The sequence below is a fragment of the Erinaceus europaeus genome, chromosome 16 (genome assembly GCF_950295315.1).
Source record: "Erinaceus europaeus chromosome 16, mEriEur2.1, whole genome shotgun sequence".
NCBI classification, from domain to species: domain Eukaryota; kingdom Metazoa; phylum Chordata; class Mammalia; order Eulipotyphla; family Erinaceidae; genus Erinaceus; species Erinaceus europaeus.
This window is the reverse complement of record NC_080177.1, coordinates 10,541,929-10,565,358: the sequence shown is the minus strand read 5'-3', so window position 1 is coordinate 10,565,358 and position 23,430 is coordinate 10,541,929. Positions and strand designations below refer to the sequence as shown.

At 47.4% G+C, this 23,430-nt stretch overlaps 1 protein-coding gene across 1 annotated transcript in view; it reads right to left on the bottom strand.

Annotated features, from left to right (window-relative positions):
* Positions 1–21,929: 21,929 nt before the first annotated feature.
* ALDH1A2 (aldehyde dehydrogenase 1 family member A2) overlaps positions 21,930–23,430 on the bottom strand; it is a 96,630-nt gene continuing 95,129 nt past the window's right edge. The window contains exon 14 of the mRNA XM_060174454.1: positions 21,930–22,554. The gene's annotated coding sequence lies outside the window, so the exon portion shown is untranslated. The remainder of the gene's footprint in view (positions 22,555–23,430) is intronic.

The following is a 23,430-nucleotide window of genomic DNA, read 5'->3' as shown; positions in this document are numbered from 1 at the left end:
CCTCAGCCAAACAGGGCGCCTCCCGGGTGGGCTCCCAACAGGCCCGCCATTTGCATTGCTTTGTGGTGCTGTTTGCATTTTGCACTTGGCCAGCTGCCTGCCCCAAGGTAAAGAAGGCCATTAGCATACCCTTCAGGCTGTGCAGAGCTCTGTTCTCAGGAGATAGTGTTTCCTTTCCCACTGCTAGAATCCCTGGTCAGGCCTCAGCTAAGAGAGTTTCTCTCCAAGACATGGGAACTCTTCCCTCTGAAGCTTTGCTCTTGTTTCCTGAGCTCCTGTTTCTTCTTGTTCAAGCCAATTGATCCTACCTGCTTGGATACACCTTGTCCACCTTGAACTTTAAGGTGCCTGCCTTGATGAACTCTGTGAATTGGAGTCAGCTCCAGTGTCAAACAGGCGGCTGGAAAGCAGGCCTGCCCAGGGTGTATGATTCAGCTCTCGGGTCTCTGCAGAGACAAGCCGGCAGCTGGGAGCTGAGATAGATGTTCTGTTCCAGAGTGTCTCCCTGCAGGCTCTGAGTGCCGCATCCTGTGGAGAGGAGTGTTTTTCTTTAATATATCTATGTCTTCCCCAGCCATTGCAGGGTCTCTCCGAAGATGCATCCTGAAGATTTCTGAAGGCGGGGCTACAGAGTAGCAGCAGCTGCATTTCTCTCCTCTCCCTGGTCAACTAGGAATATCAAAGGAGACCACCTGGGACTGTAACAAGGCAGGACTAGAATGACTTTGGGGACCCACCAAATCACCAGAGCATCCAGAGACCACAACTCTGCCCAGACCTCCAGCTCTACCCAGTTGAGAAACTTCTCTAAAGAAAAGGAATATCAAAGATCATCCAAGACTGCAACAAGATCACCTGAGACTGGGACTACTTTGGGAACCTACCAAGTCACTGGTGAGTGAAAACACGTCCAGCTTGTGGACAGAGAGGAGTCTAAGGAGAGATTCCTGGGGTTAAAGCACGTATCTACTCCTGAGAGGCTAGTAACAGTCCAGCAGTTTGCCAATGGAGGAGCCACCTCTAGTCTGTTTTGCCAACAAAAAGTCTGCTGAAGGAAGGAGAGGACTCCCGTAAGACTCACCAAATGCAACTGTGAGTCTCCATTGCTACTGCCCTCAGAGGGTGGAGCAGCAGGGAGGAGGCTGACACTGGGAGACAGAGAACTGTCCAGGGAACTCAGGAGAAGATCTACACCCCAGTGGTCTAAATGTCAATGGCCTGAATTCACCTATTAAAAGGCACAGAGTAGGAAGATGGATCAGAAAACGCAATCCAACCATATGTTGTCTGCAGGAATCCCACCTAACTCAACAAGACAAACACAGACTCAAAGTGAAAGGATAGAAAACTACCATACAAGCCAGTGGACCACAAAAAAAGGGGGCAGGAATAGCTATGCTTATATCTAACATGATAGACCTCAAAATAAATAAATTTGAAAAGATAGGAATGTACATTACTTAGTGCTCAGAGGATCAATCAATCAAGAGGACTTAATGATTATCAACATCTATGCACCCAAGGAGAGGCCATCTAAATACATCAAACATCTACTGAAAGAGCTACAGCAATATATTAACAGCAACACAGTCATAGTAGGGAACTTCAACACCCCACTCTCTCAACTTGACAGATCATCCAGGCAGAAAATCTATAAAGAAATGAGGGATCTAAATGAAGTGACAGATAAACGAGAACTAGTGGACATTTTCACAGTAAACATGGTTATTTCACCATTTTCAGCCCATCTTGGATGGAGCTTGTAGAAATCATGTTAAGTGAAATAAGTCAGAAACTGAAGGATGAATATGGGATGATCTCACTCACAGGCAGAAGTTGAAAAACAAGATCAGAAGGGAAAACACTAAGCAGAACTTGGACTGGAATTGGTGTATTGCACCAAAGTAAAAGACTCTGGGGTGGTTGGGGTGGGGGGTGAGGAGAGTTCAGGTCCTGGAACAGGACGGCAGAGGACCTAGTGGGGGTTGTGTTGTTGTGTGGAAGACTGATAAATGTTATGCATGTACAAACAAACAAACAACAAAGAAAGAAACAGAGAAATAGAGAAGGAAGTGGGAGATAGAGAGGGAAACAGAGAGAAACCTGCAGCATTGCTTCACTATGCATGAAGCTTCCACACCTCCCACAGGTGGAAGCTGAAGGTCTGAACCCAGGTGCTTGCACTCTACAAAGTGTATCATCACACCGGCCCCTCTGAACTCACTTTCTCTGTCAGATGGTAATGGGCTAAAATTTCTCCATGGTGTGGGTTACCACACCACATCCACCACTTCCACCAGAGTTCTGTGGGTCCCCAGGACAACATACTGCAGGAGGAAGGGGAGTCAGGGAAGTAAAATCTACATTCCTGATTCCTCTTTGTGTCTGGGAACTGAGCTGTTTACATGGCCTGGTTCAACTTGCCTCCCAATAGCCCTTGGCCAGGACAACCAGTATGCTTATGTCAAGGATGACAGGAGTAAGACAAGAGTAGTGAGAAAACTTGGCTAAGCCCCACCCCCCCCCCCACACACACACATACACACATGGGTCTGGGGTTCAGACCCAGTAATTGCAACCACATCTTTCCCTGTGATAAACAATTATCTGTCTGCTGCACTCTTTTCTTTTTTCATTTTGTTGGGGGGTTAACAGCTTGTAGTTCAGTTGCTGCCACATGGGTACGATTTTACATTTTGCCGTGATAGATGTCTACAAAACACTCTCACCCCAAGTTGGTTCTTTTCCTACCGTCATGCACCAGACCTCAGCCTCCACACCCCCAGCTCTAGTCCTCTCTCTACCGTCTTTACCCGGAGCCCTTCACTTAGGTGCAATACGCCAATCCAGTCCAAATTCCAAGTTTTATTTTGTGTTTTCCCTTTTTGTCCTTGTTTCTAAATTCTGCTCATGATTGAGATCATCCCATATTCATCTTTCTCTTTCTGTATTATCTCATTTCACATGATTCCTTCAAGCTCCATCTGAGATGAGGTGAAGAAGGTGAGCTTCACCATTCTCACTAGCTGAGTAGCATTCCATTATGCATACACATTCTCATTTATTGAACTTAGTCCTGAAAACTAGTCTATGGGCACACAAGTATGACAAATTGAAACTTTTCTGATAAAACTAAAATGCCACTCTGTGTCAGGTGCTTCCCTGAATAATGATAAAACACAGGGAGATGTTCAGTGCAAAGCTTTCCGTATCTTTCTACATGTTTACAGCAATATGTGTGCATGATAAACCTATATAGCTTGTCTGAGTGTCCTGCCTACAAGGTACCGTGTTTTATCGTGCCACCCCATGTTCTGTAATGGGCTTTCTCTGTTTAATAAAGACAGAATGCTTTCTCTCTTCTTACCATATGGAAAGCAGTCAGTGTAACTTGCAGTTGATAGTAGCTTCTTTTAATTTTTTTTTATTATCTTTATTTACTTATTGGATGGAGACAGCCAGAAATCCAGAAAGGGGGGGGGGCAGTGACAGAGTGGGAGAAAGACAGAAAGACACTTGCAGCACTGCTTCACCACTCACAAAGCTTTCACCCTGCAGGTGGGGACCGGGGGTCCTTGTACATTGTAACATGTGCCCTCAACCAGGTGTGCCACCACCCTGCCTCAGAGAAGCTTCTTAGTGTGGGTCTGTGCAGTCTGAACTCAAGTGAAAAAAATAGACCCGTTTTCATGTGTCAACTGAACTGGTCTTGAATTCCTGTCTCAATTATCCACTTATATTCTTTGTCCAGGTGTCTTTTGGCTTGTCTTTCTTCTCATTGATTTCTGAGAATTCTGTTCATAGTCTGAAAGCTGTACATTACATATTCTGAACATTTTCTCCTAGCCTACTTGGTACGTACTTAAAGACAAACCATTTGTTGACTGCTTTCCGTGCTCCTGGTCTTGACATGCATTGTCAGTAGTCCTCACAGCCCCTGAGCAAAGATGATTTTCTCCCTGTTTCAACTTTAGAGGACAGGCAAAGGATGAGCCGCTTGCCCCAGCTCTCTCACCTAACTGACAGAGCCGGGATGTGAAGCACACCTGTTGGTTCTGAGAACCAGTCTTGTCACCACTCTTTTGTCTATTTAAACAACAGTCCCACTTGGTCAATTGCAAGGATTATTTTTCTTTTTAAATTTTATTTATTGGATATAGACAGAGAGAAATTGAGGGGGAAAGGGAAGATAGAGAGGGAGAGAGACAGAGAGACACCGGGTAGGGAGTTCAGACTAAGGGGAGAGGGTGCTGAAAGGAATGGTCTGTCTAGTGGAGATCTGTGGGACTGAGATGATTGCTAAGGGGGTCACCCACAGGCAGGTGAGGGGAACCTGGGGAGGGGGTACAAGGGAGGCATTTCTTCTGGGCCCTGGAAGCTTGCTGCTTTCAGAAACCAGCCAAGTGTCCCTAAGCAAAGCTTTAGTGTTTATTATTATTATTATTATTATTATTATTTAAGAAAGGAGACATTAACAAAACCGTAGGATAGGAGGGGTACAACTCCACACAATTCCCACCACCTGATCTTCATATCCCCTCCCTTCCCCTGATAGCTTTCCCATTCTCTATCCCTCTGGGAGTATGGACCCAGGGTTGTTGTGGGGTGCAGAAGGTGGAAGGTCTGGCTTCTGTAATTGCTTCCCCGCTGAACATGGGCATTGACAGGTTGATCCATACTCCCAGTCTGCCTCTCTCTTTCCCTAGTAGGGTGGGGCTCTGGGGAAGCGGAGCTCCAGGACACATTGGTGGAGTTGTCAGTCCAGGGAAGTCTGGTTGGCATCATGCTGGCATCTGGAACCTGGTGGCTGAAAAGAGAGTTAACGTACAAAGCCAAACAAATTGTTGAACACTAAGCAAAGCTTTGACAAGTCTCCAAAGGAAGTTGGGGGGGGGGGGTGGAATCCCTGTTTAAATGTCCACATGAGCCGATGTGTTTAAGTCATTTTTAAAAATCTTTCCTTTATCAATTTTTATTTACTTGTTGTTTGTGTCATAGAACAGAGAGAAATTGAAGGGGAGAGGAGAGACAGACAGGGAGAGAGACAGAGAAACATCTGCACACCTGCTTCACCGCTCATGAAGCTGCCCTCGGCAGGGCAGGTGGGGAGCCGGGGGCTTGAATGGGGGTCCTGTCTGATCTACTGAGTGTGCCCCGCCTGGCCCCAGGATTATTGTGCTAACCGCAGGTCACTCTTGTCTGGGACAAGGCATGTGATGCTTTAGCCTGGCTGGTGTGTCCTCACGCACTTCCCACTCGTGCTGTCTGGGGTGACTCTGTCTGCAGGCCCAGGAGGCAACAGTTCCCTCAAGTCCAAGGCACCTCTTGCTCATGGAGCTGCTTTGCTCCCCACCACCATGCTGTGGGGGGGGTCCCTCTCCCACCCCACCCCCCACTGCCTTCCTTCTGGTGTCCAGCACAACAGCCTCGGCCCCCTTGTCACCTGGCCCACTGGAGCAGCCTCAGCTGAAAACCAGCCTGAATGCCAAGGAGGAGGAGACCGCGGTACAGAGATCGTCTTCAAGAGCTCCTGTCAGCCACAGGCCCAGCTGCCTCCTGTCAAGGTCCTGGAGGAGAGGAGAGATGGGGAGGGGAGAGGAGGGGAGATGAGGGGAAAAGAGGGGAGAGGAGGGGAAGGGATGGGAGGGGAGGGGAGGGGAGGAGAGGAGAGGAGAAGGGAGGGGAGGGGAGAGGAGGGGAGGGGAGGGGAGGAGAGAAGAAGAGAGGAGAGGAGAGAGGAGGGGAGGAAGGGAGGGGAGAGGGGAGATGGGTCAGGGGAGGGGGAGAAGAGGAGGAGGAGGAGGAAGAGGAGGAGGAGGGAGAGGAGGAGGGTGGCAGAGGCTGGGTGTTAATGTCCCATTTTCCTTGTCCATGTTCCTCCACACTGGGAGCAGACTGGACTCTGTCAGCAATCAAGGGTGTTCAGAAAATGGGCTTCTCATTCAAGCTTATGGTATGGTTTCAGAGGAAAGCATGAATGAAGAAATGAAGGAAAGAGAGGAGCCTTGAGAAGGAGGGAGTGAGGACAGAGCACAGCTGGGCCCTGAACCCAGAGCCCCTCCCTGCCAGGCCGCCCTGGGGGAGCCAGACAGCAGAATGTCCTGGATCCGGAGTGAAGCAAAGGCCTTCTCCCTGAGCCTGCACACAAAGCCCTACTCATTGGCAGCTCCAGGCCCAGCCAACTGGAGACAGAACTCTGGAGTAAACCGATTCCGGCGTTGAAAAGATAATCTGTCCAAAGTCAGAGCCCTGCTGGAGCTTTGCTGTGTTATTTATTAGCTAAGGGCCGAGGAATGTACAGTTGAGGAGCGACTTGGACCATTAGGAAAAATGTCCAAGGCCATCACCAACTGGGTTGTCAGGAAGTTGGGTTCTTGGCTATGGAATTTCCAACCCCTGGGATAGGATGCAATCCTTCTGCCTTGGGACATGCAATGCTGTGGAGAGGAGAGGAATGGAGGGGAGGAGAGGAGAGGAGAGGAGAGGAGAGGAGAGGAGAGGAGAGGAGAGGAGAGGAGAGGAGAGGAGAGGAGAGGAGAGGAGAGGAGAGGAGAGGAGGAGACAGGCCCAGGAAGAGGCAGTTTACCTTGCCCAGCTTCCTTCTGAGATGCCACAGTCCTCGGGGACTTCCTGACTGAGCACCACCCAGAGCAGAGTTCAGCTCCTAGCTCTGGAGGAGAGGAGAAGAGAGGGGAGGACACAGAGGGGGAGGAGAGGGGAGGAGAGGGCAGGGGAGGAGAGGAGAGGAGAGGAGAGGAGAGGAGAGGGGAGGAGAGGAGAGGAGGGGAAGGAGGAGGAGGAGAGGAAAAGGAGAGAAGAGGGGGAGGAGAGGGAAAGAAAGGAAAGGAGAGGAAGGAGAGGAAGAGGAGAAGGGGGGAAAGAGAGGGGAGGAGAGGAGAAGGGAGGGGGATGGAGGGGCTCAGGCAGGATCCTAACAGGAGCAAGCCCAGGCCAGAATGTTAGGACACATGGAATTCAGAACTCAAAGTCTCGTGCTGGGTATCTCTCCAGGAAGAGTGACATTCTGGCATCTCTAAGCCTCAGATCCCTCCCAGAGCGTCTTTCCTGAGCTGAGCCTGGAGCCTCTGAGTTCCATGTTAAAAATGGCAGGCTGGCAAAATGAATCTTTTATTTATTTATTGGGTAGAAGCAGAGACACGAAGAGGGAAGAGGAGAGAAACACTAGCAGCACTACTTTACCCCTCGTGAGGTTTTCCCCCTGCAGGGGAGGGCCTAGGGCTCGAACCTGGCTCTTTGAGTATTGTCTACCAGGTGCACCACCCCCAGCCTAAATTAGCAAATAAATAAATGGCATTTTGGGGAAGAGATCAAGAAACTGATAGCAGATTTGTTTCTGGAATGAAGGCTGGACCCAAGAACAAGGTATTGGAAGGCGGAGAAGAAATCTTCCAATTCTGTACTGTGTTTTCTCTCAGTATTGGTGACAGGGAAAACTTGATATTATCAAGTTACTTTGTGTGTGTGAGGGGGGTGGGCAGGAGGTGGACCTCCCAGATGAGCACACACAAGGACCCAGGTTCTAGCTCCCTCACCCCACCTGCAGGGGGGAAGCTTCATAACTGGTGAAGCAGGTCTGTAGGCAACTATTGTCCACTCTTCCCCTCTGTTTACCCCTGCTTCTCAATTTTTCTCTGTCCTATCATATAAAATAGGGGAAAGAAAAAAAGGGGAAAAATGGCTACTAGGAACGGTGGAATTATAGTGCCAGTACCGAACTCCAGCAATAACTCTGATGGCAATTTAAACTAACTCGAAGACATTTATTTTTGTTTCTTTGTTTTAATATTTTATTTATTTATTACTGGGTAGAGACAGAGAGAAATTGAGAGGAAAGGGGAGATAGAGAGGGAGAGAGAAAGAGAGACATCTGCATCCCTGCTCTACCACTTGGGAAGCTTTCTCTCTGCAAATGGGGACCAAGGGCTTGAACCTGGGACCTTGAGCACTGTAATGTGTACACTTAACCATGTGTGCCGCCACCTGGCCCATTTTAGGGTTTCTTTTTCTTTTATTTTTCCTTTTCTTTTCTCTTCTTCTTTTTTTTTTTTTTTTTTTTTGCCTCCAGGGTTATCCTTGGGGCTCAGTGCCAGCACTATGAATCCACTGCTCCTGGAGGCCATTTTTTTCCATTTTATTGGCTAGGACAGAGAGAAATTGAGAGGAGGGTGAGATAGAGAGGGAGAGAGAAAGAGAGACACCTGCAGATCTGCTTCACTGCTTGTGAAGTGTCCTCCCCCTCCCCCACTGACAGGTGAGGAGCAGGGGATCAAACCTTGATTCTTGTGTGGGTCCTTGTGCTTAGTACTATGTGTGCTTAACTGAGCGTGCCATCACCCTACCGAAGGTTTATTTTCTAGATCTGTAAAGCAAGGAACTTAGACTGAATAATCTCAAAGGTCTCCTTCAACTTTTAAAATTCTATTGTATAGTCCTCATCTAAGTTCCTTATAAATCAGATTTCAAATGGCAGGCTCTGGAAGATGTAATTGTTCTTTTGAAAAACACTTCTGGTCACTTGGGAATATTTGCATCCTGGAATACCAATTGCCTGGTTTTAGTCACTTCAGGATTTGGGTGGGTGGCAGAGGGGCCCATCCCATGTGATTTATAGTCTCGATCATGAGAAAGAGGGATAGCTTAGGATTCCCCAAGAGAAACTGAAGCCAAGCAAAAGCTGAAGATGGAAACGTATGTGTTAGAGCTGGAGAAGGCCCAACAGGAAGCTACATGTCAACACGGACATGCCTGGCTGCTGGTGCTTCTGCTACTGCAGAGAGGAGAGCCAGGTATGCATCTGAGAAAGAAAAGGCTGCTCTGGGAGGTGTCACTCATGCTCTCCTAGGTCCCTGTCCCAGCCAGCTCAAAGCTTTGCTGCTAGGTGCACTTGGGTTTAACAAGGAAGGGAGAGGTAGTACTTCCTTTCCTCTATTCACCCCTGAATGTATGTGAATTTATTGAGTTTTTTTTAGGGGGCAGGGCTGGTTTTTAATATTACATTAATTTCAATGAGAGAGATACATAGGAACATAGGAAGAGATAGATAGATGGATAGGTAGATAGATAGATAGGTAGGTAGATAGATAGATACCATAGCACTGCCCAGCTATGGCTTATGGTGCTGGGGATTGAATTTGGGTCCTTATAATCTCAGGAGACATGAAAGTCTTTTGCAGAACCATTATGCTCTATCTCCCCAGCCCAGGCCTTTTTTTTTTTTTTTTTTTTTTTTGTGATCAAATACAACTACCGTGAAACATACCAAGTCTACCATTTTAAGTGTATTAAATGCCTCATGGCATTAATTCTTTTTTTTTTTTTTCTTTTTCTTTTGCCTCTGGGGTTATCGCTGGGGCTTGATACCTACACTACAAATCCACTGCTCCTGGAGGCCATTTTTCTATTGTTGCTGTCACGGCATTAATTCTGCTCAAACTGAGACTCGGATTGCATGAGGCAGCAGCTCCTCCCTACCTGTCTCCCTTTCTTCAACTCACACTCGGTCTATCTCCACTCATGTGACTGTCCTAGGCACCTCGTGTAGGTGGGACAGGTGAACATACCTGCTCTTTGGAGCCTGACGCATTTCACTTGTCACACCTGCAAGTTTCACCCATACTGTAGTGTGTATCAGGACTACTTTGGAAAAGCCAACTAGGATTTCATTGTGCACCCAGCCCATCTTGATTTTCCCGAGTCTGTCAGCAGCCATGAGTTCCTTCTGTATTCTGGAGGAACGATGCTATGAAGCAGGTTGTGAAACCAAGCAAAGGCCCACCGCCCAGTGTCACGGAAAGTCAAATACTGTCACACCGGGCTTTGCATGAAGTAAAATTTGCTTCATTGCCATTAGATGCTACAGTCACCCTGTCTAGATGTGGGAAGAGCAGGGAAAACCAGAAACTGGACTTGGGACAATCAGAGAGGAAGACCCCCATATCCTCACATCTCCTGCAACTCTGCCCCAAAGGACAAAGCCAGCAGGAGCAGGGGCTGGTGATAAGGTCCTCCAAACAGTCGCTCTGTTCCCAGATGCACCCTTAAGCAGCCCAAGGTCCTCTCTCCTTCTCTCACCCCAGGACTACTATAGACAGTCCAGACAGGGTCCTTTGGGGGCTCTGTTTCTGGGTTATGGTATTGGAGCAGATTTTTTAAATAGTATTTATTTATTATGAAAGAGAGAAAGACACAGCGAGACCAGAGCATTTCTCAGCTCGGGCTTATGGTGGTTCTGGGGACCTGAACCTGGGGGCTTGCAGCCTCAAGTATGAGAGCTTGTTTGTATAACTATGTTGTTGTCTTCCCAGCCCTTGGAGCAGATCTGATGCAGGGAGGAGGAACAGAGTGGGCAGGAGGGAGCATCAAGGACCAGCTTGTTCCCTGAGGCCTTTTTCCCTGCCTCTCACAACTTTGGACTCCTGTCCTCAGATCTGTTGGACATCTGACACCTGCCCACTGGGAAGCCAGCCTTCCTGGTTGGCTGTATCCAACACATCCCAGGCTTTTCCTCCTTCCTGCCCAGGCAAGGCCTACCCCAGCCAGACATGATGTTCAGCACTCCTTTCTATCTTTCTTTCTTCCTTCCTGTGAGAATGCCATACATCTTCCTTCCTTCCTTCCTTCCTTCCTTCCTTCCTTCCTTCCTTCCTTCCTTCCTCCCTTCCTCCCTCCCTCCCTCCCTCCCTCCCTCCCTCCATTTCTTTCTTTTTTTTTTTTCTCCACAACCACAGACCCTTCATCCTCCCAACCCAGGACACACGAGCTCCTCTCCCAGAGCCTCACTGACCTTCTCCATCGGAGGAAAGAATTCGCCAGAGCACAGGAGAGCCTCCATCCTGGAGCAGGGCTGTAAAGGTTACCCAAACATTTCTCAACAATGTGTTGAATAGACAAGACTAGAACTTGCGGTTCACTTTCCTGAAAAGAATTCCTGACAAGCTTATTTATTACAAAGCCCTTGATAGCATAGAATGCACATGGAAAAAAAAATCCAACAAGTGTTTCCAATATGTTTGTGGCTTTGCGCATTTTTTTTGTTGTTATCTTTGAGCAGGAAAAGGGGTAAAAATAAAAAAAAACAAAACAAAACAAAAAAACAACCCTGCCGAATCATAGTTCTGGGTCACTGTGCCCTGAGCCCAGCCCTGGGGGCTGGGGGAGTTTGGTGGAGAGGGATTTGTTTTTCTGTGGTTATTTAAGGTTATTGATTCCTCTGGATTCTTTTGGTGGGGAAGCCTTGTAGGTCTTTTGCAAGAATAACAGTGCCTTATGGGAATGGAGCAGACTAGTGGGCAGTGGGCAGCAGGAGACTGTGGCCTGGGCTTTCTCCCTCTGTAGCCTTTAGGCAGCATCCAGACCTCAGAACCCACCAGGGACCCAGAGGCACCTGACTCTGCAGCTCATGGTGGGGGAAAAGGATGCCTTCATTGAATGTGGTGCTTCCTGAGTGATACCATCTCTTTCCTTAGAATCTCAGCCCCTTCTTCCATATAATATTCAAACCAGATAATCTGTTCCCTCCACCATCCTCCCCCCAGGCCAAAAATATATCACCTTGTTCCTTGAGCTAAGTAACAAGGATGACAGTAATAGCTTCCACACAGCTCACCTTTATTCAGCACCAGATGGCCAAACGCTGCGCTTAGAACATTTGCCTTCTTCACCAATTTGCTCTACCCCTGACATTTTAAGGAAAGGGGAACTGGGACAATATCTTCTGTGATAGGAAACTGGGATCCTTACTATGGTCCTTGTGCTTTGCGCCACCTGTGCTTAACCCGCTGCGCTACCGCCAGACTCCCTCATGTAGGCACATGGATGTATAACACTGTACACATGCACACACACACCTGCCTCCCAGATTCTGCCTGGCATGACAAGCCCCCCCCCCCAGGCCCCCAACACCCACTTCTTGTCCTATACACACACTTAGTGACCAGGAGGGGACATTGCTGCCGGCTCTGAGTGTGTCTGTGAGGATCACACCTCCCCCAGGGCCACTAGGAAGCAAGAGCTGGTTGTACTGACAAGTGACATCTGGAACTGATTCAACTTTACATGAAACTCGTGTTGTTTGTGAATGAGCCTCACTCGGAGAATGGAGGCTGAGCTCCTAGCTGTTTGGCACATAGGCCCTGTCCTGAGGCCTGCCAGGGCCAGCAAGTTAGGGAGCATTGGGGCTTCTTGGTCATTGCCACTAGGTTGTCTCATGGAAGTTTAGAGAATCTGTACTTAGATCACAGACCAAGAGGAATTAGGAAAGATTCTCCCATATCAATCTGTGAATTCGACTATCTGCTTGCAGTCACAAAGATAGAGAGAGGTTTCCCAGGGTCCTGGAACCTCTGAATTTGGTGCTAGAGCAGGGAAAGATAAGAGGGGTAGGTATTCTTTGGAGTTAGGGCAAGCTTGGGTTGGTGTCACTTTTTTTTTTTTCCTGCAGAGGATATAAGCTATGAACCCAGCTGCAAGTCTCTGAAAACTGAAAATGGGAGGGGTGTGTGGGGGGGGAGCTGGGGTGGGCAGGGAGAAGCCATGCTGTGAGAGGAGACACTCATTAAATAATATCTTTGTCGTGGGAAGGAGGACAGGGACCTGCTCTTACCTGTTCTTGGAAAGCAAATCAGACAAGCAAAGCCAGAAGCCTTGAAGCCATTAAGAGGGGCTCTGGGTCCAGCAGGGCTCCGGGCCACACTGGTTTCAGACTCTTCCTCGCTTTGTAGATAAAAGGTCCAAGAAAACATTAGCCCAGCAGTTTCAGATCAAAGGCCAAGTGGCAAGCTGGTTGTCCTTTTAATCCAGCCAGTGACCAAATGAGAATCCATGTCCCTGTTCAGGAAGGCAGCCTCGGGCTCTCCTGCCCATCTGGGTCTCTGCTCCTCTGAGGTAAAGCTGCCCTGTGAAATTCGAAGTGGCACAGCCTGGCCAGAGTCTGGGGTCTGCAAGCCACCCTATACAGTGCCTGGAAAGTGGGTTGTACAGGTCCCAGACTTGGGGGGTAGTTGGGGTAGCTGCAGTCATGTCCCCTGGCCCTTGATGGCTGGAGTTGTGCAGATATAAGGTGCCTCTTTTTGAAAATAACTGACTTATGTATTATTATAATAGGGGCATAAAGAAATAAGGGAAGAGAGGGAAAGAGGAAGAGAGAAAGCAGCCTGCTCTACCACTTGTGAAGCCTCCCCCCTGCAGATGAGGGCAGGGGCTCGAACCCAGGTCCTTATGTATGGTAATGCATGCTCTTTTTTTTTTTTTTTTTTTTTTTTTTTTTAGTTAGAGGATTAATGATTTACAGCAAATACAGTTATTAATGACTTACAGCAAATACAGTTATTGGTACATGTTTAAAATGTCTCCGTTTTCTGCAGCACACTCTGAACCCAGCCTAGTTCCTCCTCCACCATCATGCACCAGGACCTGATTCCCCCCAACCCCCCTTCACACACACACCAGAGTCCTTTACTTTGGTACAATACACCAGTCAAAGTTCCACTCTGTGTTTCCAATTTCTGTTCTTCTTTCTCAGCTCCTGTCTATGAGTGAGGCCATCCTATATTCACAATATGTACTGGTCAAAACCTGCAAGCAGCCCAGGTGCCCAACAACAGATGAGTGGCTGAGAGAGTTGTGGTCTATGTATACCATGGAATACTATTCAGCTATGAAGAATGGAGAATTCACCCTCTTCACCTCATCTTGGATACAGCTTGAAGAAATCATGTGAAGTGAGATAAACCAGAAAGAGAAAGTGCCTTTTTAGGATGTCTCCCCAAAAACCCTTCTGAGAGTCAACATCTCCAAGCAGGGGAGGCAGAGTATGTCTGCCCTTCTATGTTTGAGCAGAGCTGGGAGTGTGCATCCCGAAGTCTCAGATCCACCCAAGCCATGTGCCATCCACTTTGCCATCTCCCCCTCCCTTGCACTGTTGGGAATCTTAACTGTGGGAGGTGGGCTGGGGAAGGAATGACCCCAGGGAGGAGGAAGTGGGGATGGACTCATGGAAGATCAGAGGTGGAGGTTGGGTGGTGGCACACCTGGTTGAGTGCACATATTTTAATGCACAAGGACCCAGGTTTGAGCCCCTGGTCCCCCCCTGTAGGGATGAAGTTTTGCCAGTGGTGAAGCAGGGCTGTAGGTGTCTCTCTGTTTCTCTTCTTCTCTATTGCCCCCTTACCTCTTGATTTCTGTATCTACCCAATAAATAAAGACAATAAAAAAATTTAAAAAGGATATCAGGAGTGTACCCAAAGACAACTGGCTTGTCATAAAGAGAGTTTAGCTGCATTTCATTTTGTTTTATTAGTGATTTAATACTGATTTACAAACTTGTAGGATAACGGGGGTATAATTCCACACCGTTCCCACCACCAGAATTCTGTGTCCCCATTCCCTCCATTGGAAACTGCAGTAGTTCTCCCAAGGTCACGGATATGGGTTGACTATTATTTCTTTAACTGTCTATATTATATGTATTTGTCCATTTTTTCCCCTATGGTCTTACCTTCTCTTCCACTCTAAGTCACACTTACTAGTTCTGAATGCCCCCCCCCCCGTTTTTTTTCTTTTCCTCTTTTATCTCTGGGTTTTGATGGAATTGGAGTTCAGAGAATCTCTGGTCCTCTTCCTCTAACATTTATCCCTCTGGTAGTATGGACCAAAGATATTTTTTTAACATTTTATTAGTGATTTAATATTGACTTACAAAATTACAAGATAAGGAGGCTGGGCGGTGGCGTGCCAGGTTAAGGGCACATAGTACAAAGCTCAAGGATCCATGCAAGGATCCTGGTTTGAGTCCCTGGCTCACCACCTGCAGGGGGAGTTGCTTCACAAGCAGTGAAACAGGTCTGCAGATGTGTCTAACTTTCTCTCCCTCTCTATCTTCCCCTCCTCTCTCAATTTCTCTCTGTCCTATCCAAAAAAAAATTGAAAAAAGAAACTGGCCACAGGAGCTGTGTACTCATAGTGCATACACTAAGCCCTGGCAATAACCCTGGAGGTAAAAAATAATAATAAAGTTACAAGTTAACAGGGGGACAACTCAGAACCGTTCCCACCAGTAGAGTTCTGGATTCCCGATCCCTCTACTGTAACAGCAGTTCTCCCAGGGTTGTAGATATGGGTTAACTATTATTCACATAACTATCTGTACACACACACACACACACACACACACATACACGCCTCCCTTTTTTAAGGTCCCATCTTTTCTTCCTCTCCAAGGCACACATACACCTATTACTATATCCAAACATCCCTTCCTTTTCCTCCTCTCTCCTGTGGTCCTGATAAAGTTTAAGTTCAGAGCCCTCTGGTCATCTTCCCTCTGTCACTTCTCCCCTATTGAGCATGGACCAAAATTCTTTATGGGATGCAGAAGGAGGAAGGTCTGGCTTCTATAATTGCCTCTCTGCTGGACATGGGCATTGGCAGGTTGATCCATACCCTCAGCCTGGTTCTATCTTTTCCTAGTGGGTTATTAGTTTTGTTTTGTTTTTTTTTTTTTTTAAGATGTGTTTTTCTACTTATTTTCAAAGGAAGGGGAGAAAGTTGAGAGTATTGTTTGACTCTGGCCTACGTGGTGCTGCAGTCAAAGCTGGGTCTCAAGGCTGAGCTATCTACCCAGGATGCACATTTTATTTCTGCATGGAGGTCAGGAGCTCCCTGTTCTGAGATGCTTGGGCAATGTCCCTTATTCTCGGCTGTGGGGCTACTTGGCTGCATCTATGCACAAGGCCGTCACCAGGAGGACCTGGGTGAAGGTCCACACAGCCCCTCTACAGACATGGGTAAAAATACCATCCAGGGGTGACCCTGAGAGTGAGGAGAAGCACCCAGTCTCAGCTGAGAGGTAGCACCATGGACACCAAGCCACAGAGAGAAACTGCTTGGCTTGTTGTGATGTCGCCATGCACATCTGTAGAGGGAAGGAGAGCCAAGGAAGAGTGGACAGTGTCCACAGAGTCAGTTCCCTCCTCAGACATGGTGGTTGTTACTTTGCATATTTGAGCCCTGCCAGGTTGGGGGACGGAGCGGTAGCATAATGGCTATGCATGAAGGCTTTCATGGGTGAGGCTCCAAAGTCCCAGATTCAGTCTCCTGCACCACCACAATCCAGAGCTGAGCAGTGTCTTTCCTTCCTTCCTTCCTTCCTTCCTTCCTTCCTTCCTTCCATCCTTCCTTCCTTCCTTCCTTCCTTCCTTCCTTCCTTCCCTTTCTCTTTCTTTCCCTTTCTTTCTTTTCTTTCTCTTCCTTTCTGTATCTCTTTCATTAAAATCAAATAAATAGGGGCCAGGTGGTGGTATACCCAGTTGTGTGCACATGCCACCATGTGCAAGGACCTGGGTTCAAGTCCCTGGTCCCCACCTGCAGAGGGGGAAGCTTCAGGAGCAGTGAAGCAGTGCCTCTCCTTCTCTCTTTTTCTCTATTGTTCCCATTCCTCACAAATAAAAAAAAATAAAAGGAAAACTAAATAAATAAAAAGGAAAACATGGCCATTAGGACTGGTGGATTCATCAAAGCCCTAGTGATAACACTGGTGGCAATGAAAAAATAAATATAAAATAAAAACAAATAAAATGCATTTTAAAAAAGAAAGGAGCAGCCAGGGCCCCTACTTCTGAGAATGACAGGACCTTGTAAGTGTGTGTATTTCCAGCTTCATTCTAACTCTTACTTTCTTCCCTTTCTTCTTTTTACTCTTTCATTTTTTATATTTATTTGTTTATTTATTTTACCAGATCACTGCTCAGCTCTGGCTTATGATGGTGCCAGAGATTGAACCCGGGCCCTCAGAGCCTCAGGCCATGTGAGTCTTTGGCATAAGCACTGGGCTGTCTCCCCAGCCCTACACCCACTTGTAATTCATGTGATTTTGTTATTGTCCTTGCCATTAACTCCTGTTATATTTCTTTGGCATCTGTGGGAACTGACTTGAGATATTTCTGGGACTTTAGTCAACGAAAACAATGAGGAATACGGATAAAAGACTGTACAAACACATACAACTGGCAACAAACGTTTGCTCCTGCTCAGGCCGCACCTGCAGCCCTCCCCCTGCCAAGAACGCAGAGCTCGGCTCTAGCAGATTCCGAATGGAGATTTCTCCTCTTGACACCTTCTCAGATTCTACTCATCCCTTCACACCGAGTCCTGGCCAGAATCCTCCCCCTGACTCTAGCCAGAGAATCCAGCTCTGCTCTCTTCAAACTCAAGATGGCGTCTATCTTCTGCAAGCTGTTGTGTGCTCTGTCTCGTGGGCCTCTGGGGCGGCCAGGGTGCAGAGCAGGGCAGAGAAAGTGCCTAGTGGGTATGGGTTGGGTGACTGGAGCCTGTGCTTGGGCTCAGGTGAAGTCTGGGGTGGTAATAGCACAGACAGAGGTGGCCACCTCCTCCCTGAGCAAGCAGAAGCCACTGCTATGTTTCATGAGAGAAGAGATAAACTCTTGTTCCCAAAAGCAGGGGGATTTCTGCAGCCTTGCAGAAGCTGCCTGTGCCTCAGGCCATCTCCCCTGACTTCCTGTCCTATAGACCTGAGGCTATCTTATAGGAGAGTGGAAGAGAGGGCGAGAGAGAGAGAGAGAGAGAGAGAGAGAGAGAGAGAGAGAGAGAGAAAGGCCTGCTTCACTGCTTGTGAATGTACTTGGCTTCCACAGAAATCATGGGCACATTTATATAAATACAGATAGATGGTCATAGAAATAGTAGCTAAGCTGTGTCTGTGATCTTGGGAGAACTACTGCAGTTTCCAGTGGAGGGAATGGGGGCACAGAACTCTGATGGTGGGAACGGTGTGGAATTATATCCCTGTTTTCATATAACGTTGTAAATCAATATTAGATTACTCATAAAAAGAAAATAAAACACTACATTTTCACCCCCAAAATTGGTGAAAAATAGCCACATTAATGGGGCCAGGTGGTGGAACAGCTGGTTAAATATACACACCACAATACGCAAGGACCCAGGTTCAAACCCTTGGTCCCCACCTGCAGGGGGGAAAGTTTCATGAGTGGCGAAATAGGGCTGCAGGTGTCTATCTCCCTTTCTCTCTCCCCCTCCCCTTCCAATTTCTCTCTGTTTCTAATAATATATAAATAAATATAAAAGATAGCCATTAAATGCATTTTCCATTTAAACATATGGAATCCCTTTCTCTATCATTAAGTGAATCACTGTTGTGCTGGATGGTACAACTGTACTTAGTGAATCAGTATGCATTATCTACTCACCTATCACAAGCAAGAAAAGGACGTATTTGACTTCGACTTCTATGGCTGCTATGGCTGGGCTCCTTCTCTCTAGCCGTGGTTGTGTCTTGATCTCAAACTCTCTGTAGGTACAGCCATTGCCACATTCCAGTCATCAAAGTCAGATTCTTTTTTTTTTTTATTTATTTTATTTATTTATTCCCTTTTGTTGCCCTTGTTTTTTTTTTTTATTGTTGTAGTTATTATTGTTGTTGTCGGTGTTGGATAGGACAGAGAGAAATGGAGACAGGGAGGGGAAGACAGAGAGGAGGAGAGAAAGATAGACACCTGCAGACCTGCTTCACCGCCTGTGAAGCGACTCGCCTGCAGGTGGGGAGCCGGGGTTCGAACTGGGATCCTTATGCCAGTCCTTGTGCTTTGCGCCACCTGCGCTTAGCCTCAAAGTCAGATTCTAACCCTCTCTCCCCAACTGCCTGCAGGAGATTTCTGTCTGGATTTCTCTTTTTAAATAATGCCATTCATATTTATTTGTAGTCTTTTTTTATTAGGGGGTTACTGGTTTACAGTAGTCTGTGAAATATATGCATAACCTCTGTTGATCCTGAGCTTATGTATGTTCGAAGCCTTAAGTCAAGCTCTTTCCCCAAAACTCTATACCACAGTTTATAGACTTCTGGGACAGTGGTACAGAAGGGCAGGTTTGAAAACCTCCTCTGGGGACCTCCCTGTTGTTCTGTTCCTGTCTTCCCCAGCCCCCACCCCTTTGCCCCCACTCAGTGTCCCGTGAAATTCCCCTCAAGCTCTGGTCTGTTTTTCCTTCCACTCCTCTGCACCAGACCAGCCACTCACTGTACCCTGCAACGCCTGAGTTTCTGTCCCAGGCCCAGAAGACTGGCTGAGCCCCAGGACTTGGTGCCACCCAATTGCTTGCTGTCCAGCTGTACCACGTCACCCACCTGCCCCCTCCTTGTCATCCAAGGGTGCCTCCACCTCACCTCTGCCTGTGTGTCATACCAGGAGTGCCTACCTTCTGTGCCCGCACTCCCTCCTTCAGCCCAGTGTGGAAACCATATACCATCTTGTCGCTTGGATTGTCCTATTCTCCTGGGTGGTCTTCTTGTCTTATTATACCGCCCAGTAGATCCCCTGTTTCTGTGCTTTAGCCCCAATAGGGATTATCTAAAGCCTCATGAAGAATGAGGTCATCAGTAGGCATGCACTGAGGGCATTGCAGAGGAAAGGAATGATAGAAGGCTTGGGTCTTTACAATTTAAAGGTGATCCTATAGAGAATGTCAATGGGTTCAACCCCTGTGGAGAGCAGGCATCTGGAGAATACTCAGAAGGTTAAATGGACCTTCCCTATGACCCTGCAATTTCTCTCCTGGGGATATGTCCTAAGGAATCAAATACATCCATCTAAAAAGATTTGTGTACACCTACATTCATAGCAGCACAATTTGTAACAGCCCAAACCTGGAAGCAACCCAGTTGGCCAACAAAAAATGTGTGGCTGAGAAAGTTGTGGTCTACAAACATAATGGAATAATACTCAGCTGTGAAGAATGAGGAAGTCACCTTCTTCACCTCATCTTGGATGGAGCTTGAAGGAATCATGTGATGTGAGGTAAGTCAGAAAGAGAAGGATGAATATGGGATGATCTCACTCATGGACAGAAGTTGAGAAATAAGAACAGAAGCAGGAACTTGGGCTGGGTTTTGGTGTATTACAAAGTAAAGGACTCTGGGGTGGGGGTCCAGGTCCTGGTGCATAATGGTGGAGGAGGACCTAGGCTGGGAGTTCAGAGTGTTATGCAGAAAACTGAAAAGCTGAGAAATTATACTTACGTACAAAGGACTATATTTACGGTTAACTGTTAACTATTAATCCCCCCAATAAAATCTTAAGTGGCCTTATATAAACATGAGGTGCTGATGAACTAGGACTGCCAGGATCTCTGCGTTCCCTTCATTGATGGCACTTGTCATATCATCCTGATTTGCCTTTAGTTCAGGATCACAAAGAGAGGAAGTTTAAGAAACTACACTTTGCAGGGAGTTGGGCGGTAATGCAGTGGGTTAAGCACAGGTGGCGCAAAGCATAAGGACCGGTACAAAGATCCCGGTTCGAGCCCCCGACTCCCCACCTGCAGGGGAGTCGCTTCACAGGCGGTGAAGCAGGTCTGCAGGTGTCTGTCTCTCTCTCCTCCTCTCTGTCTTCCCCTCCTCTCTCCATTTCTCTCTGTCCTATCCAACAATAATGACATCATCAACAACAATAATAACTGCAACAATAAAACAAGGGCAACAAAAGGGAATAAATAAAGAAAAGAAACTACACTTTGCGGGGGCTGAGCAGTGACACATGCAGCTGAGTGTCCATGTTATCATGCTCAAGGACCTCAGTTCAAGCTCCAGGTCCCAATTTGCAGTGCAGAAGCTTTGATAGTGAGGTACTGAAGCTGCAGGTGTCATTTTCTCTCCTCCCCTTTCCTCTCAATTTCTTCCTGCCTTATCAAAACATTATTTTAATGTTCAAAAAGGAACAAAACTTTGTGCTTTGAAGAACTATCCAGTTCTGTCTTATTCTAGATCCCAGCTATGCATCAGCTCTGTGGGGTGGGGTGGGGTGAGGGTCCTCTCCAGAGGACTTTAAAATGAACCCACAACCCCCAAGACTGCATTCTTCCTCCCTCCCCCACTTTATCTGTTCCACTTAGGGACAAGACCTCAGCCTGTCAGAACAACCCACAGCATCCAGAGAACATCTCTCTGCTCAGATAGGCATCTGACTTCTTCTGTGACGAAACCATAGTCTGTTTTGGCCTTATTTGACCCATGGTGGGTCGAGAGTCTAGGGATTTGGAAGGAGGGGATGTGCAGGTTCAGGGACAGAAATCACTCCCAGAAAGCTCGGCTCTGAGGATACAGAGAAAAACAAAACAAAATAAAACAAACAAACAAAAAGAACACTAGCTGTTCACACAGTTCCCACTGACAGACAGTAGACTTTTAGTTGCAAAAAGAGGGCACTGGGATTTTTCCTTTAGTTTACTTTGTTAAATGAATAAATGAGTGAATGAAGAAGGAAAAGAAGGAACAAAGGAAGGAAGGAAGGAAGGAAAGAAGGGAGGAGTGCAAAATGCCATCTGTGACCTGAACTCTAGTGTTGGAAGTTCCCATGGGTGAGGACGAAACCCTAAACATTTCTCTACTTAGAGCTTTCACGGAGGCTGCTCTGAATGATAGTTGTTGCATCCTGTGAGTACATTTGTCTTCCACGCAAGATGACACGCACATAAGCAGTCTGAACAGACAGAGAGCAGGGATTATGGGGGCCAGGTGGTGGCGCACCTGGTTGAGTGCACATATTACAATGTGCAAGGCACAGAGTTCAAGCCCCAGGTCCCCACCTGCAGGCGGAAGCTTCTCAAGTGGTGAAGAAGTGTCGCCGGTGTCTCTCTGTCTCTCTTCCTTGCTATCTTCCCCCTCCCTCTCGATTTCTGTCTCTGTCCAATAAATAAACCAACAAAATATTTAAAGAAAGGAAGGAAGCAAGAGAGCAAGCAAGCAAGCAAGCTGAGCGTAGATCCCTGCCACAATAAGATACCCTTCCAGCCTTGTGCTTGGTACCCAGGAAGAGCAGACAGGGCTGCTGGGACAAGGACCCACACATCCGCAAACAGAGCCAGAGGAGCCCAAGGAATACACAATATAAATGCTTTATTGCTAGCCCAGAGGTGTGTTTCTTACGTACATTAGAAGGAATAGATCTTCCTTTTCACATTCTCTATAGAGGGCAAAGGTAACTAGCTGGTTAGTGGGTGTATTCACTGGGATGTACACTACAGGGAAAAGCTTGGCGCCACCTGAAAGAGTGACATCTCTGGGACCCTTGGCCACAGACACACTGTGTGTCATCTGTAAGCCCCAGCGAGTGGAGAGTCCTTTAAACATCATGGAGAGACACAGGTTATAAATAGAAAACTGGCTAGGAAGCAGAAGACTGTTGAATACGTGGGGCTGTATACGTGTGGCCCGCATGTCAGATACTTTAGGTTAAGTTTGGCACTTTTAAATAAGTGAGCTCCGTCTAACATTAGAGATCGGATTGGGCTTGGCAGATGAGGGAGATGGGGGAGGCGCGGGAGGAGAGAAATCCGACACTGCCTGCACCAAGCTGGTGGCTTCTCTGGGGACCAGGAGCATGTGGCCTGGCACAGGGCAGGCTGAGAGGCAAGGGTGACATGTGATGAACCACTGGGTGTGACTGATGGACGGACAGACGGAGGGGCCCTGGAGGAGCATGGTGATCGCGGTGTGCTGGGACTCTGCATAGAAAAAAAAAAAAAGAAAGTTCCTAAGTTCCTTTTGTATGGTTCTCTTATTCCCCCAACTCTTCATATGAACTTTTCTAGCCTTTAGGTTCATGATTAGTCAACTTTTTTTTTTTTTTTTGGATCTATATGCTAACTCTTTTTTTTCAGCCACCAGGTTCCAGATGCTAACATCATGTCAACTGGACTTCCAGATGGTGGGCAGATGACCCCACCAATGTGTCCTGGAGCCCCACTTCCCCAGAGCAAGCCTCATCCCACTAGGGAAAGAGAGAGGCAAGCTGGGAGTATGGATCGACCTGTCAGCATCCATATTCAGCGGGGAAGCAATTACAGAAGCCAGACCTTCCACCTTCTGCATCCCATAATCACCCGGGGTCCATACTCCCAGAGGGATAAAGACTAGGAAAGCTATCAGGGGAGGGGGTGTGATACAGAGTTCTGGTGGTGAGAATTGTGTGGAGTTGTACCCCTCTTATCCTATGGTTTTTGTCAGTGTTTCCTTTTTATAAATAAAAATTAAAATAAATAAAAATAAATAAAGTTCCAGGCTTGGTCAGACCTCCTCAGATTACTGCCGGTAGATACGGGACCTGTTTAGGGTATGACAGGTCCAAGTGACACCTAATACATCACTGGGGGAAGCAGGTGCTGTGAGTGGGATCTGGGGGAGCAGAGGAGCTAGAGGTTCTGCCCACAGAGGTAATTATCCCTTAAGATCTGCAGTCAATAGGGCTGAATGGTGGCACATCTGGCAGAATGCACACGTTACCGTGCGCAGGGACCCAGGTTCAAATCCCCAGGCCCCACCTGCAGGGGAGAAGCTTCCCAACTGGCGAAGCAGCACTGCAGGTGTCTCTCTCTCCCTCT